Source organism: Sceloporus occidentalis, unplaced genomic scaffold, assembly GCF_023333645.1.
Source record: "Sceloporus occidentalis isolate IW3139 unplaced genomic scaffold, rSceOcc1.0.p SCAF_4, whole genome shotgun sequence".
In the NCBI taxonomy this organism is placed as follows: domain Eukaryota; kingdom Metazoa; phylum Chordata; class Lepidosauria; order Squamata; family Phrynosomatidae; genus Sceloporus; species Sceloporus occidentalis.
The window spans coordinates 179,713,128-179,728,822 of record NW_028316984.1 but is presented as its reverse complement, the minus strand read 5'-3'; positions in this window follow the sequence as shown (position 1 = coordinate 179,728,822).

The following is a 15,695-nucleotide window of genomic DNA, read 5'->3' as shown; positions in this document are numbered from 1 at the left end:
GTATAGGTAGTCATTCTCCTTTGTCATGGAATATATCAGTGTGCTAGGCTTGTGTATGTTGTTGTTATTGTTGTTATATGCCTTCAAGCTGACTCTGACTTGTGGTAACCCTATCATATGGTTTTTGTAGTGCGATTTATTCAGAGGAGGTTCGCCATTTTCTTCCTCTAAGGCTGAGAGAACGTAACTTACCCAGTGGGCTTCCATGGCTGAGTGGGAAGTTTGAACCCTGGTCTCCTGGAGTCCCAGTCCAACATTCAAGTTATGACATCACATTGACAGCTAAGGGCATCAGACTGCTATAACAGTATTGTTTTCTAGCTCTATCAATTCATAATTAACTTCAGAGCAGTATTTCAATGAGAGAATAAGAATATAAGCCTATTGTGAAAATATACACTACAGATGAAGACAATGAAATGGTTTTCCATACCTTGGCTCGGTTATAAATCAGAATGAAGTCTGGAGTCGAGAAATCAAAAGTCTAGGACTTGGAACCACAGCTATGAAGGAATTATACAAGAACCTTAAGTGTAAAGCTATATCATTAAACACCAAAGTCGCAGTTGTCCATGCCATTGTATTTCTGATTTCTATATAAACAAACAGCTTCATTTATATACCACTTCATACTGAACTAACAGCGTCTAAGCAGTTTACAACTGTAAGCCAATTGCCTCCAATAATATGGGTACTCATTTTAGCGACCGCAGAAGGATGAAGCCCTTTCACTGGTATTGAACTCGCAACCTTATGGTTTTGAGTGAGTGGCTGTAGTGCAGACATTTAACCACTGTGCCATCAGGGCTCCTCATAGCTGCCCTTCCAAGTTCTGGTCTTCTTCTGATGTCTTGACTGCAATTCCATCCTGATTAATGATTAAGTCAAGGTATGGTGGAAAAACATTAACTATTTCAATTTCTTCATCATCTTCCTTAAAGTTATGTAAATCGTCTGCGATCATTATTTTTGTTTTCTTTATATTGAACGGTAAACCTGCCTTACCACTTTCTTCCTTGACTTTCTTCACCAATTGTTCCAGGTATTTGGTATTTTCTGCTAGTAGTATGCTGTCATCTGCATATCTTAAACTATTGATGTTCCTTCCTTTGATTTTTACATCTTCTTCCACCAAGTCCTGCTCTTCATCTGCTATTTATGGAATACAATTTGAACAGCTAGCCTGACCCCCTTGCCAATTGGAAACCATTCCATATGTCTATTTTCTATCCTGATGGTAACCTCTTGTCCTGAGTACAGGTTACACATCTGGTCACTCAATCATTGTGGCATACATCCATTTCTTTAAGAGCAATCCATAGCTTTTCATGATCTATATAATCAAAGGCTTTGCTGTAATCTATAAGGCACAAGCTGAATGACGACTAAGTCCAAAATGACTATTGTGGTATGAATTCCTTCATGTGGTGCTTCTAAAAGGCATATCATCCCCTTTCTTAGAGCTATTTGATGGCTAACGTAGACTGATGAGGGATTATGAAAGTTGTTAGACTGGTGTCATCTTCCCTGTCTCCACTCTCTTGTCACCCGCATCTTCTGTCTAGTATATGCTTGTTTTTCTGTACATTTCTCTGTGTGTGAAGTGTGTGCTGTCAAGTTAATCATAGCTGTGAGCATTTATATAGGTTTAGCAAGGATTCTGAGGAGGCATAGCATTGGGGAAGTGTGGGTATGTTAGGGTAACATTGCCTTCATCATATTACATTACACTGCATCATACATTTGTTACGTTACTGAATATTGCACTGAAACTCCATCTCTGATACTTTAGCAGGCTTCTTAGCAATTAATACATAGGGGAGCATTATATATATATATATATATATATATATATATATATATATATATAATAGTTTATCTATTTATCAGTTAAGAAATACCATCTATAAAAACCATATAGTTCCTGTTGAGGAACTATACATCTCTAAACAGTCATCCAAGGAGTTAACATTTTCAGGCACTGTTAAATTTAATAACATCTGTTACATATCTAAAGCATCTTCAAAGACATCCTTTACAGTTGCTGTTGTTCTTGTGTGTGACCCCCAAGGTCATGGTTTTTTCTGCGGCTGAGAGTATGTGGCTTCCCCATAGTCACCCATTTGTTCTCTATCTCTGTGCCTGGTTGTCAGCACTGCCCAAAAATCAGAAAGTGGCAATCTGGGATGGCCAAAAAAAAGGAGCAACAGAGCTAGAAGGCACTTATGGATCAGAACCTGTTGGTGACATACAAGCACGTAACTTTGATCTGCAAGGCAAATGTGTGTCCGTTTTTGCGGATGTTCTGAAAGGTCTTCAGTATTGTTTTCTACGACATCTCTCTTCTGCTCAGCGGTTTCCAAGTGCTGGGGGTGGGAGCACACTGCCACCACAGCCATTTAATGTCAAGGGGCTAAAAAAAACCCACTCTACAGTTTTTTACTCTTCTGGATTTGCAGTGATTTGGGTACTTACTAGGGTTGCCATATTCCAGTCCCTCATATCCATGCATCTAATTTGCATATTATGCAAATTATTATAATGATGCATATTATTAATTTGCTTGCAATGAAGGGGAAATCTGTGATCTATTACTTCAACTGGCCCAGCTGGCCAGGACATTTTTAGTCCCTTCAGTCCAGGCTTTTCCAGGTTTTCTGGGACAAATGGCAAACCTATTATTGGGAAACTGCATTCCAGGGGCAGAAGGGAAACATAGAATCATAGAGTTGGAAGAGACCACAAGGGCCATCCAGTCCAACCCCCTGCCATGCAGGAAATCCAAATCAAAGCATCCCCGACAGATGGCCATCCAGCCTCCGTTTGAAGACCTCCAAGGACGAAGACTCCACTACACTCCTAGGAAGCATGTTCCACTGTCGAACAGCCCTTACTGTCAGGAAGTTCCTCCTAATGTTGAGGTGGAATCTCTTTTCCTGCAGCTTGCATCCATTGCTCCGGGTCCTAGTCTCTGGAGCAGCAGAAAACAAGCTTGCTCCCTCCTCAATATGACATCCCTTCAAATATTTAAACAGAGCTATCATATCACCTCTTAACCTTCTTTTCTCCAGGCTAAACATACCCAGCTCCCTAAGGTGTTCCTCATAGGGCAAGGTTTCCAGACCCTTCACCATTTTAGTCGCCCTCCTCTGGACACGCTCCAGTTTCTCAATGTCCTTTTTGAATTGTGGCACCCAGAACGGGACACAATATTCCAGGTGGGGCCTGACCAGAGCAGAATATAGTGGCACTATTACTTCCCTTGAGCTAGACACTATACTTCTATTGATGCAGCCTAAAATCGCATTGGCTTTGTTAGCTGCCGCATCGCACTGTTGACTCATGTTCAACTCGTGATCTACTTGGACTCCTAGATCCCTTTCACATGTTGTCTCCTTAAGCCAGGTGTCCCCCATCCTATATCTGTGCGTTTCATTTTTTCACCCTAAGTGCAGTACCTTACATTTCTCCCTGTTGAAGTTCATTTTGTTAGCTGTGGCCCAGCTTTCTAGTCTATTCAGGTCATTTTGAATTTTGATCCTGTCCTCTGGAGTATTAGCTATTCCTCCTAATTTGCTGTCATCTGCAAATTTGATAAGTATTCCCCCAATTTTTTTCCTCCAAGTCATTGATAAAGATGTTGAACAGTACTGGGCCCAGGACAGAGCCCTGTGGAACACCACTGGTTACTTCTCTCCAAGATGAAAAGGTGCCATTGTTGAGCACCCTTTGGGTTCGTCCGGTCAACCAATTACAAATCCACGTAACAATTGCCTTGTCTAGCCCACATTTTATAAGCTTGTTTGCAAGAATGTGATGGGGAACCCTGTCAAAGGCCTGACTGAAATCAAGATACACTATATCCACAGCATTCCCTTCATCTACCAAGCTAGTAATTTTATCAAAGAAAGAGATCAGATTTGTCTGGCATGATTTGTTTCTCTGAAACCCATGTTGACTTTTTGTGATTATGGAATTGCTTTCTAGATGTTCACAGACCCTTTGTTTAATTATCTGCTCCAGAATCTTTCCTGGGATTGATGTCAGACTAACTGGCCGATAATTGTTTGGATCCTCTTTCTTCCCCTTTTTGAAGATGGGGACAACGTTTGCCCTCCTCCAGTCTGCTGGGACTTCTCCTGTTCTCCAGGAATTTTCAAATCTGGTCCTGGAGACTTAAATTCATTTAGGTTAAACAGGTATTCCTCTACTATCTCTTTACTTATTTTGTGCTGAAATTCCCCTATTCTGTCCTCTGCTCCTTTATCCTCAGGTTGAGTTCCCTTTGCCTTTTCTGAGAAGACTGAGGCAAAGAAAGTGTTGAGTAATTCTGCCTTTTTTCTGTTAAACAGGACTGTGGAACCAGGAAGGATGGCTATAATGGTTAGCAGTAGGGCAAGGCTCTTCCCGAAGGGTTAGCATGTGACCCATGAGGCTGAACCATGACACCATTCCTGTCTTTGTAGTGAATTTAGCAATGATTTCTCCTTCAAATGTAGTGTATGCTGCTGCTGAGGCTATTGCTAATTCTGACTGGTAGATTCTAGAAATTGTAGTCAAAATAACTGACTTCTCCAAGCTCTAGATTGGGCTGTGATTTAGCACTAGTTTCAGGCAACAATTGTTAATGCATAGAACGATGTACCATCTATGCAATGTCAAGGCATGATGTTCTATTCTGTATTCTTCCCTTCTTTCTCAGAGTCCCAGATGAGTGGGTTGGGAATGTAATGAAGTGGGTCCTAAATTGTACCCCACTCAAGAGAATATTTTCATCAAGTAGGATGATCTAAGAGAGAAGATGGTGGGACTGTGAAGACTGCAGTTTTGTAGAGAGGAGCAATATCTCAGTATTTAGCCCTGAAACCTGCAGAACACCTGCCTACATTATGTTCCGCTCATGTCTGGACTGTTGTATTGTCATCTTGGATGAACATTTTTAAAAATTCCCTATGCTTATGAGGGAATGGGGGAGGAAATTCCCTCAAACAAAGAAAAGCCAACATTTCAAAAAAGAAACAGCTTATCCATATGCAAATGTTTTGCGATTACTCCATAGAAATACTGTGTCCTAGTTTTTGAGATATATATTTCACTTTATGTCTCACACAGCTGGGTTTATATTGGCACTCACGCTAATATGCAAAATACAAGTCTCTTGCATTCAGAAATGACTCTCTTTATAAAATGCCAGGAGGGCACCTGCTTTCTTTTGAAGGCTCCGTTGTGCCAAAAATCGAGGCAGCCATTTGTGGCCCTCTTCCAGCTCAGACTATATCGCTTTCAAGGCTTGTCGCCAGCTCAGGACCAAAGCCTGTTTACTTCAGTTGCTGCGGCCTGGTCAAAAAGTTTCACACATTCTGTGGGAAGGCTGGGATAATTAGAAGTGGCCTTTTGAAGAGCGAAGGATGTCAAAGTTGATTGTGTGCAGTGTAATTAGAGAGATGGCACATTGATGGTACACTGACTTACACATGTCCTCACACAGTATCCTGATCAGTTGGAAGAGCCTCATCAACATAGTAAAAAATATTCCTTACATAGAGAATATCAACCAGTCTTTGTAAAAGTCATAATTACATTGGTAAGCAAAGAAAGTGAAAAAATACACACTCATTTGGAGATGAGAAAAAGCAGCCTCCTCTATCCTTTGGGTCATCTTCATGGTGGACATCTTCTCAACTTTTGATAATGCAGGCCCAAGGTCTTATGTTACAGAAGACAGGCCACTGTTTGAAGGCATCCTCTACTGGGATCAGGGCAACTGTGAGCTTTCCGGTAATGTTGAACTGTGACTTCTAGCACTTCTCAACATTGGTGATGCTGGATAATAGGAGTTGCAGTCCAGCAATATCTAGAGGGCCATGTTTGCCCAGCCCTGTTCTGTTAGAAGGGTTGTCAGGCCCACATCTTGTTTAAAGATTAAAATATATATTCAGAATTAAGCACAGATCTCATCGTTTCCCATCAAAAGCAAATTTGAGAGGAACCACAGCTGTATTTGAATTCCTGGCATCTCCAGCTAAAGAGTCAGATAAGAGGTGATGTGGAAAAAATTTGTCCTAAGACTCTGAAGAGCATTGTTAGAATAGACAATATGTAGCTAGATTGTAGGACCAGTCTTATCATTACATCAACTGAGATGGCTGCTGCAAGTGGTAGAAACTGGAGGAGGGTGACATATCAAGGTAGTAGAGGATGGAGTAGTGTCTGGCAAGCCATCTGTCTTCTGCCCCCTGATCTAGCCTGTTGCCCTCAAATACAGCAGAAAGTGCCGTACCATCACCAGTGACAAAGTAAAAGTCAGATGCCAGTCAGGTTGGTATTTATACAAGCAGTGGGAGGGAAGTTGCTACCTTACCCTTCACACCTCAAATAGCAAAATATCCTGAGCTGGCCTTAACTAAATGGATAAATATTCTGACCAGGTATAAGGCAATGACATATTTTTGGGATTGCTTACATAATTTCAAAGTCTCCAGAGTCATAGTTTAAAGCTCAAACCGCTACACCATGATAACTCCCATTTTTATTTCTACCTGTTTTTAAATGATGTGAGCCAATTTGGGTCACAGATTTGGGAGGAAAATGTGGGTAGGGTATATTTTCCCCAGGTTAGCCCTACTTATCCTTCCCTCTTCTTCTTCTTGTTACTTTATTACCTGGGACAGGGACCTAGGGTGTAGCCAGACTGCAGAATTAAAGCCGTTGAAATCTTTTTAACTGCTATGACTCCATCTTACAGAATCATGGGATTTGTAGTTTGGTGAGGTATTCAGCTTGATCTGTCAGAGAGTATTGGTACCTCGCCAAACTACAAATCCCAGGATTCTGTAAGATAGCGTCATGGTAGTTAAAGAGGTGTCAAACTGTTTTAATTCTGCAATGTGGCTACACCCCTAGTTCTCCTGTGGTGTGTTGGCAGCAGCAGTAGTAAAGTTAATATAGAAATCCTAAAGAAGCAGGACAATAGTCTGCATTTTTTCCCCGGTGTTCTTGGCATGCAGGCACGACTCTGCCCGGCTCATTTATATGCACCAAGAGATCAACTAGCAATGCTCAAGACGGCAGGGAAAGAATGGGGCGGGTGGGAGAGAAAATGAGAGAATTAGGGATTCCACGTCCATCTCTGTGCACTTTTCAGTCCTTTTGCTGACTCCCTGAGTGACCTTGGTCAAATTGCAACCTCTCTATCTTCCTTTACCCATCTAATATGCATCTTACTCCTATGGTCCAATATTTGTTTAGCTCCTAGGGCTGTTGTGAAGCTTAATTAATGTTTGCCAAAAGCTTTGAAATCAGATGATGGAAGGTGCTTATATAAAGTTCAAAATATGACAAAGACAACGGAAGGGTGTGTGCGCATGGGTGCGGGGGAAGAGAGGAGAAATGGCACTGTGCCAGAACGTTCTCTAGGCCCAAGCCGCTTCTCATATCAGGGTTGTCCATATTTCAGCTTGGAGTTTATCAGTAAAAAAATATACAAAGTTGTTTAAATAAAGGACTCATGCATATTCAGCTGTGTACAGAACCAGTCAGCGGCATTTATAGGATTTGAAAACAGGAGGCTGTAAGTAGAACCAGGAGCAAAACAGATACTGGACCTCAAGCACCTTGCCATAAATAAAATCTGCCTTCTGTCGTGTTTGTATATGCTAAGGACAAACCTACAACGTAAATACCAGCAGAAGTGTGAGATTTTTAAGGAGAAAAAATAATAATCCAGGGAGTTGATTTCAGCAAAGCAGGCAAGGGAGTGAATCCTCTGTGTTTTATCTTCTACTTTTTTTAAAGTAAAAACCTGGATATAATCTCATGCATCAGATACATCTGAAGTGTGTGTGTGTACGTGTGCATACACACTTTCAAGTCACCTGTCAACACACGGCAACCCATGAATTTCATAGGGTTTTCTTAGGCAAGGAATGCTAAGAGGGAGTTTTGCCAGTTCCTTCCTCTGAAAGGTAGCCTGCAGCACCTGGTATTCATTGGTGGTCTCCCATCTAAGTAGTAACCAGGTCTGATCCTGTTTAGCTTCCAAGATCAGACAGGATCTGCACAATGAAGCAATGACATATTTAATTATTTAGATACTAAATACAGTAAAACTAGTCCAGTAGTCAGAAGGAACAACCACCTATTATTACAGTGCTTGGTAATATTATGGCAACTTGTAGCATTACACAACTTCTTGAGAAATCCAGTGTTCTCTACCTAAGAAAAGAATCTGAGGCTTCACATAGGACAGAGACAACCTGGATCACAAGTGAACTTATTTTATCACTGCTAATGGATTTTAAATTTTACTGTCCTTTGTTTCAGTCTCCACATGGCCAAGAGGGGAGTGACCTCTGCCCTCCAAACTAACTGAACTACAACAGAAACATCTGGTGCAAAATGTAGGCTTGTGACTCCAATACTTTCACTTTTCTTCTTCTGTATGCCAACATGGTTTGAGTGCTGGACTATGATTCTGGAGAGTTCCCTCTTGGTCATGAAAACCCACTTGGTGACCTTGGGCAAGTCAAAGTCTCTCAGCCTCTCAGATAGCAATGGCAAACCCCTTCTGAAGAACCTTGCCAAGAAAACCCTATGATAGGGTCACTTTGGGATTGCCATTGATCAGAAGTGATTTAGAATCAAAGAATCATAGAATAATATAGTTGGAAGAGACCGCAAGGGTCATCCAGTCCAACCCCCTGCCATGCAGGAAATCCAAATCAAAGCATCCCCGACAGATGGCCATCCAGCCTCTGTTTAAAGGCCCCCAAAGAGGGAGATTTCACCACACTCCTAATGTTGAGGTGTAATCTTGAAGGCAAACAACACACACACACACACAATTTTTTAATATCTTTTTCCTGATAAAGAAGCCAGCTTACTTTTTATGCATTTGGGTTGGCCAGTAAAGATATCACTTTTTTGTGGATTTTGTATTTTGTTGTATTTTCCTGTTTCTGTGTTTCACCCTCTCCATGGGCAGAATTAATTTGCTCTTCTGCACTATATGCTTTACCTCCAGTTCCAGTACACATTTGTTGAGTCAGTTTGAGTACTATTGTGGTTTGGGTGTGGGGATATTGGGGGTTGGAGCACACATGTGCCCACATCTCCCCATTTATTTAGCTCTCTGTGTGTTCAGACAAACATTTCAAACAAGGCGTGAATCAGACCAATGGTCTATATAACTTAGTATTTCTTACAGACTAGCTATGGTTCACCAGAGGGCCACTGTCTTTCTCCAACTTACCTGAAGATAGCAAGGGTTAGTACTATGTTTTACTGTTTGGTTAGATGCTTTGCTGCTGAAAGCCAGTGTGGCATAGTGGTTTAGGTGCTGGACTAGGACTCTGGGAAATCAGAGTTCAAATCCCTGCTTGCCCATGGACAAATTAAACTCTTTCAGCCTCAGAGGAAGGCAGTGACTCACACATCCCTAGAACAAACCTTGTCCAGAAAACCCTGTGATAGTACTGCCCTACGGTTGCTAGAAGTCAGAAATCAACTAAATGTCTACCACCACCACACCTTTTTTAGCAAGAGTGTTTCTTCTGTCTGCTCCACAGGTATGAAAAAGGAGCTGGCTCTTCACCTTCAAGCCTGGTGAGTGAGCTGCTGCCACTGGAAAGTTTTTCTCTTGTATGGAGTGGGAAGAGCAGGAAAAGTCCCCTTCTTTCCATGTGTGCCCAAAAGCAAAAAGAGGTTTCATTCTCAGAGGCTTCATTGGTTGAGCTATATCTATATTATAAATCGGGATTACATGCCCCAGTTGTGCATTTCTTTACACTTACTCACATTATATCTCAATTGCCATTTTAATTGCAGTTTCCCCAAGTTACAGCTTTGGGAGCTTTTCACCACTCATTTTTGTTCTATCTAAACACTCTCAATAATTTGCTGTTGATCAAATGGGGGCACCTCATTGCTCACCCTACCTGAGCAAATAGGTTAAGAAGTACTGGCCTCAGAATGCTGGGGAATCCTGCTGTTGTCCCGTGGCTCCTGGTCAATGTTCCCTTAAGCATTTCCAGTTTAATAGAGGGCTGGGAATCCTGTCTGCAACATGAAAGCCAGGGGAGCCCCATGTGGTTCTTGGTTCTTTTGAACCCTAAAAAAAGAAAGAAAAACTTGGCTAACTTCAGCCTTTTCAGGCAAAATCTGATTTTGGGGGCCATTTCCCTAGAAATCCCAATTCCAAAAAGGAGGAGGAGGAGGAGGAGAAAAATGTACCTTTTGGTTACCCAAAATGTCAATTCTGAGCATCACTGGTTGTGCCACTAAATCCCACAGGGGATTAGAACAGGCCCAAGAGTGTGCCATTCCTATCATAAGATGACTTCTCTTCAAAGCCCATCACAGTTCAGGAGGCTTTGATAAGGAGCTTTTGTCAATGACCATTTAGAAGTCCAAGTAAGCAATGTCTACTGGATTTCTCCTGTCTACATATTATTGACACTGCTTCATGGATTTTGACCTCTAACTTTGAAAAGGCTATCAGTCAAGAGAAAAATCTCAGTTGACTGATCCTATGGGTCTCAAAGCCAATCAAACCCAGAAAAAAGTCATTGAACTATCAATGGAGCGGGTCACATCTTAGCAGCTCGAGATTTGTCTTGCAGTGCCTTTGTTTCCAATCCAAGATGCTAATTCTTTAAAGCCTGAAATGAAATGCTCCACAACTAAAAGACCCCAAACCATAATGGATTGCTTCTCAGCCCACGAGGTCTTCTTTGATGGTCGTCCATTGGGATCACTGTCACTCTAAAAAGAACCGCAGTGGCACCCTGACTTTGGAGCTTACTCTTCAAGTCCAATCTGATGAGCTTCTCATACACAATATTCTTATTTTTGTCCCAGGCCTTCAAAATGATATGCTTGCAAAAGCAATTTCAAATTTATCTGATACTTCTGCTTAAGGTTTGGAATTTTTGCTTTTTGTTCTTTACAAATATACAAGCTGCTTGGAGACTCATTTGCCCAATATGAGTTTGGTAAAGTGAAATGTCTTACATAGAAATAATAAAAAAAAAATCCAAAGAGAAAAGCAGGGCATACTTTCAGAAGAGGCATTCCTGTCAGCCTGCAATTTATCAATTAGAACTTCTTTTTAAAAAGGAGCAATTTTTGGCAAAGTCAAAATTTGTGACCTCTTTCTGCCAGAAAATATATCCTACCCAAACCTGATTTGGTTACATTCATTTTCCCCATAATAAATATTACAAAAACAAATAAAGAAGAGACAACATTAACTGTACATTAAAACACAAACCAAATTGAATTGTCTGAAAAAGTCAAAGTTGTTGCCTTGGTGTGATTAAAATAATAATAATAATGATAATGATAATGATAATAATAATAATAATAATATGACAAAACAATGTCAAATTGAAAGGGATTATCTGATAAGATAAAGGGTAGGTTTATTAATGGAGAACTGGAGTCTTACATGTACCTAACAGACTTGACAAAATGCCTAAACTGAGCCAGTTCTCTGCTGGGGGCAGAAATCTTGGCCAAAATGACAAAACACATCCTGTCCCTTCTGGAGAATAGCATTTTGCACATGTCTCTTTTTAACAACTTCATCATCAATCACTTACTAACAACTCCACTGAAGATTAGTGATGTGAATGTTGGTTTTCTTTACTTTTGATAGAAATATACAAAAATTCACAACATTCTTCAAATCTGGGGGGAGGGGATGTTTCAGAATAAAGATACACAATTCAATATTGGTCGAGGGATTAAATGGAGAGATTCATGCATCTGTGCCCAGGGATTAAAGGGTTTAGTTCTTCAAAATCTGTTTAAAAGAACTGTCTTTCCTTTCCTTTTTCTTTCTCCCTTTCCTTTAGACAGGCTCATCTCCAACAGCCAAATGGCAAGGAGGCACAGGTGAGCATAGGTGTACCTTTTGAATTTGGCATGTATAATTGAGTGAGAAGGTCATTTCATTTCCAGGAGTTGATCAAATTTCCTACTTTTCTTCATACCCTAATTTGAGATTTTAAACATTTGAAAGTGGGAGCAGCTGAAATTAAGACAGATTTCTTTACCTGCTACTGCAGAGAGAATTAAAAACAACTTGTACTTTTACCAAAATATTCATGAGAGCATCTTATACCAGGCATTCTGTGGACCTTAGAAAGGAAGCACTGTAGCCAAAATCTTGACATAAAAAAATGATGCAGGAGGAGAATAAAGTTTTTCAACACAAAAAGCTGGCAAAAAGAAATTCCTAGCTAAAATCCCCTGGATTTGAAAGCACATATTGTGGAAGTGGACAAAGTGGAATACTGGGGCCACATTTGGCCTCCCAAGATTGGTTTTGCAGCCTTTAATCCAGTGATGGCGAACCTTTTAGAGGCCAAGTGCCCAAACTACAATCCAAAACCCACTTATTTATTGCAAAGTGCCATGTCCCTCTGGCTTTCTAGTAACAAACTCTGGCAAACTCTGTGCTGGGATGACGGCACATGTGCCCACAGAGAGGGCTCTGAGTGCCACCTCTGGCACGCATGCCATAGGTTTGCCATCACTGCAATCCATCCTCTCTCCTGACTACCTTTCTTCTGACCCTTTAAAAAAAAGGTAAATACCCTCTTTTGGAAGCCTCCAGGAGTCGTAATTCACTTTTAAAATAAATTACAACTATTTGATAAAGTATACACTCTTTTCAAAAACACTTGAGTGTGTAGGTATTTCATTTGGACCATTTTGGGCAGTCTGTTGGCTCTCTAGAGTAGTGCTACTAAAAAATAGTGGACCATGGACTAATGAATTTCCAGGAGAAAAAGGAACCATAATCCATGGGCACAAATATAGTATCAATCTGCCCCATTAGACAGCTTGGGAAATACTAACCCAGAGAGTCTGAAGGGCAAAACATTGGCACCCTGACCCATTACTGATGATGTAGAATGGTCATCACAAGACCATTCTGTGTCTCCTGCTCTTTGTCTTGGTTAATTTTTTTAAGTCTTCACAGTTACAGATACCAATTTGCTGGAAGTCCATCTATCCAACAGGTTAATAAGCTGCCATATACAGCTGGCCCTTCATATCCATGGGGGTTCCATTCTTGGGGGGGGGGGGGGGGGCTGTGGATGCCAAAAACTGTGGGACCTCAAATCCTGTGGTTTTTAATGGTGGCACGCCAGGCTCACGTGCCACCATTAGGGACAAAGGGACAGGGCCATACACAGATGTTCAAATCCATGGATGGCAAGCCCATGGTTGGGTTGAGCAGACTGTACCAACATTTTTCAAGAGTGAGCCCTGGTTTTGATTTTCTATAGTTACATTTTTTAAAAAATACCACACATACTTCCAACAACTGGGGTATAGTGTCTCCAACATTTAAGATATATGGAAGCCATTTGTTATCCATGGCAACAATTAATGCCAAAAATACTTTAATAGGCACATGTTACAACTTCTTGGCAGACTTTTAATTTAGCTCTTACAATAAACACTTACTACCACTATTATCCTTTACTAAACAAACATCAAGAGCCAGCGTGCCATATTGGTTTGAGTGTTGGACTGTGACTCTACAGATTAGGGGTTGATTCCCCACTTAGTCATGAAATCCACAGGGTGACCTTGGACAAGTTACATTCTCTGAACCTCAGGTGAAAGCAATGGCAAACCTCCTTTGAACAATCTTGCCAAGAAAACTCATGATAGGTTTGCCGTAAGCCAGAAATGACTTGAAGGCACACTACAACAAGACAACATATTTTGATTTAGACTTGCCCCATCCTCAAAAGATCAACTCTGCAGGGCACTCTAGCTAAAACACCAATATCACCAATACCTTTCAAAGCACTAATGGTGTCTCTTTCACTGTGCAATCCCTTGTTGTTGCATCAAAGTCTGTGGGATTACTGTACTGCTGGTTTGCTTTATATTGTAGTGTTGCTTTGCATTCTGGTGCTCGTTCATATTTTATTCTCAAATGATTCAGTGGTATATCAAGAGCCTGAAGACACATACTGGTATATATTTAAACTCTACTGTCTAAAGAGCACTACCTACCTTTTGGAAAAGCATACAAAATCAATGATAAACAGATGTACACCTACTGCTCTTCGTTACTACCAGTATCACCCAGTTTGTTCCAATATATATTTGGATAATGAGACTGTTCCAGTAAGCTCCCTAGCATTACTTCTGTTTCCTGAATAAAAGTGCCTGGCCACAGAATGACTGCCCCCCACATCATGTATTAGCCCACCACTCTGTCCTCGTATTTTTCTGTGTATGTGTGTGTTTTTAATAGATATTTTAATTGTAACATGTTTAATCCTGTTTTAAGGGGGGGAATTTGGGACATAATTTTGTAAATGTAGATTTTAATATGTTGTGAGCCGCTTTGATTGTCTTGTAACAGAAAAGCAGGATATAAATAAAAGTTTTATTTATTATTTATGTTGTTGTTGCCACTATGCAGTGACAACATAAGTGGTTTCTGATATATGGTGACACTATAAACCCCCAATAAGGGAGTAGATAGGTCTGCATTAGACCTGCAATGTGCACACACAACTGTATGACCAACCAACTAATGTTCTGCCTAATTTGACCATTTCCAGTCCTTTGCATCTGCTCAGTTCTATAAACGTCCACTTCTTTCAATGATTTTCAATTTTCCTCTTTCTGAACTATAGCTAAACATTCTTCTCCAGATATAAATTCTTATTTAAAACGAGCAATTTAATAAATATTATGTCTCAACAGACTAATTATTGCACAGCTATTGCACTGATCACAAAACAATTTTATTTGAATTCAGTTTCTTTTCTCTTTGCCTTTAATGTTCATTTTGTTATATATTTATTGAAACACGCAGGGAATTCTTGTTATATATTTACTGAAACATGCGGGGAATTCTAGATGTACTTAAAGCAAATTAAAATCATTTCCCAGTAGAAATGAAAACTAGATAGTATAGACCATGGACAGAAAAAGAAATACAGATGACCATACCATGACCTGATCTAGATGTGATGACCAAACATTGTGGAATTTAGTAGGAACAATCTTACATTCTAAATTTCATTTAAAAGCCATTAAGGGTTTAACTATCAACCAAAGCAGATGGGACATCCAGCAGTGGTTCACTGTGTTATCTTTTTATAACAAGGCACTGACTCTGAAGTTTGATATCAAAGTTAGCACTATTCTTTTGGTGATAATAATGGCAGATGTTTGATGCCTATAGATTTCAAATACTAGTTTGAACTTTCTCAAATTGCATCTGCTTCCATCAACAAACTTGTGATATGTTGTTTCTGCAGAACACCAAACTGGTGCTTTAAAGATGATTAAAGAAAACTAAAATACTTGCTAATATTGTTGTGTTAGGGAATAGGAATGACAATTTGTTTTTTTTTTAAAAAGACAAGCCTTCAAAAATGTACCCAATTTGTGAGGGACAAAAGATAAAGGAGTTCAAGTTGATTCAGTTTTTGTATATGGGATTTGTACACATCCCATGTTGCCAAATATACATACAATAATGTGTGTGGTGTGTAAATAAAATACACAAATTAAAATATGTATCACATGTATGGCAGTAACAAGTGAATAGTATGCAAAATGCTATATTTCAATTATTATTAACAGTCAGAAATTGAACAAGATAAAAAAGGCTTAAAAAATTGCAGCTAGAGGATTTCCTGTGCATCTGA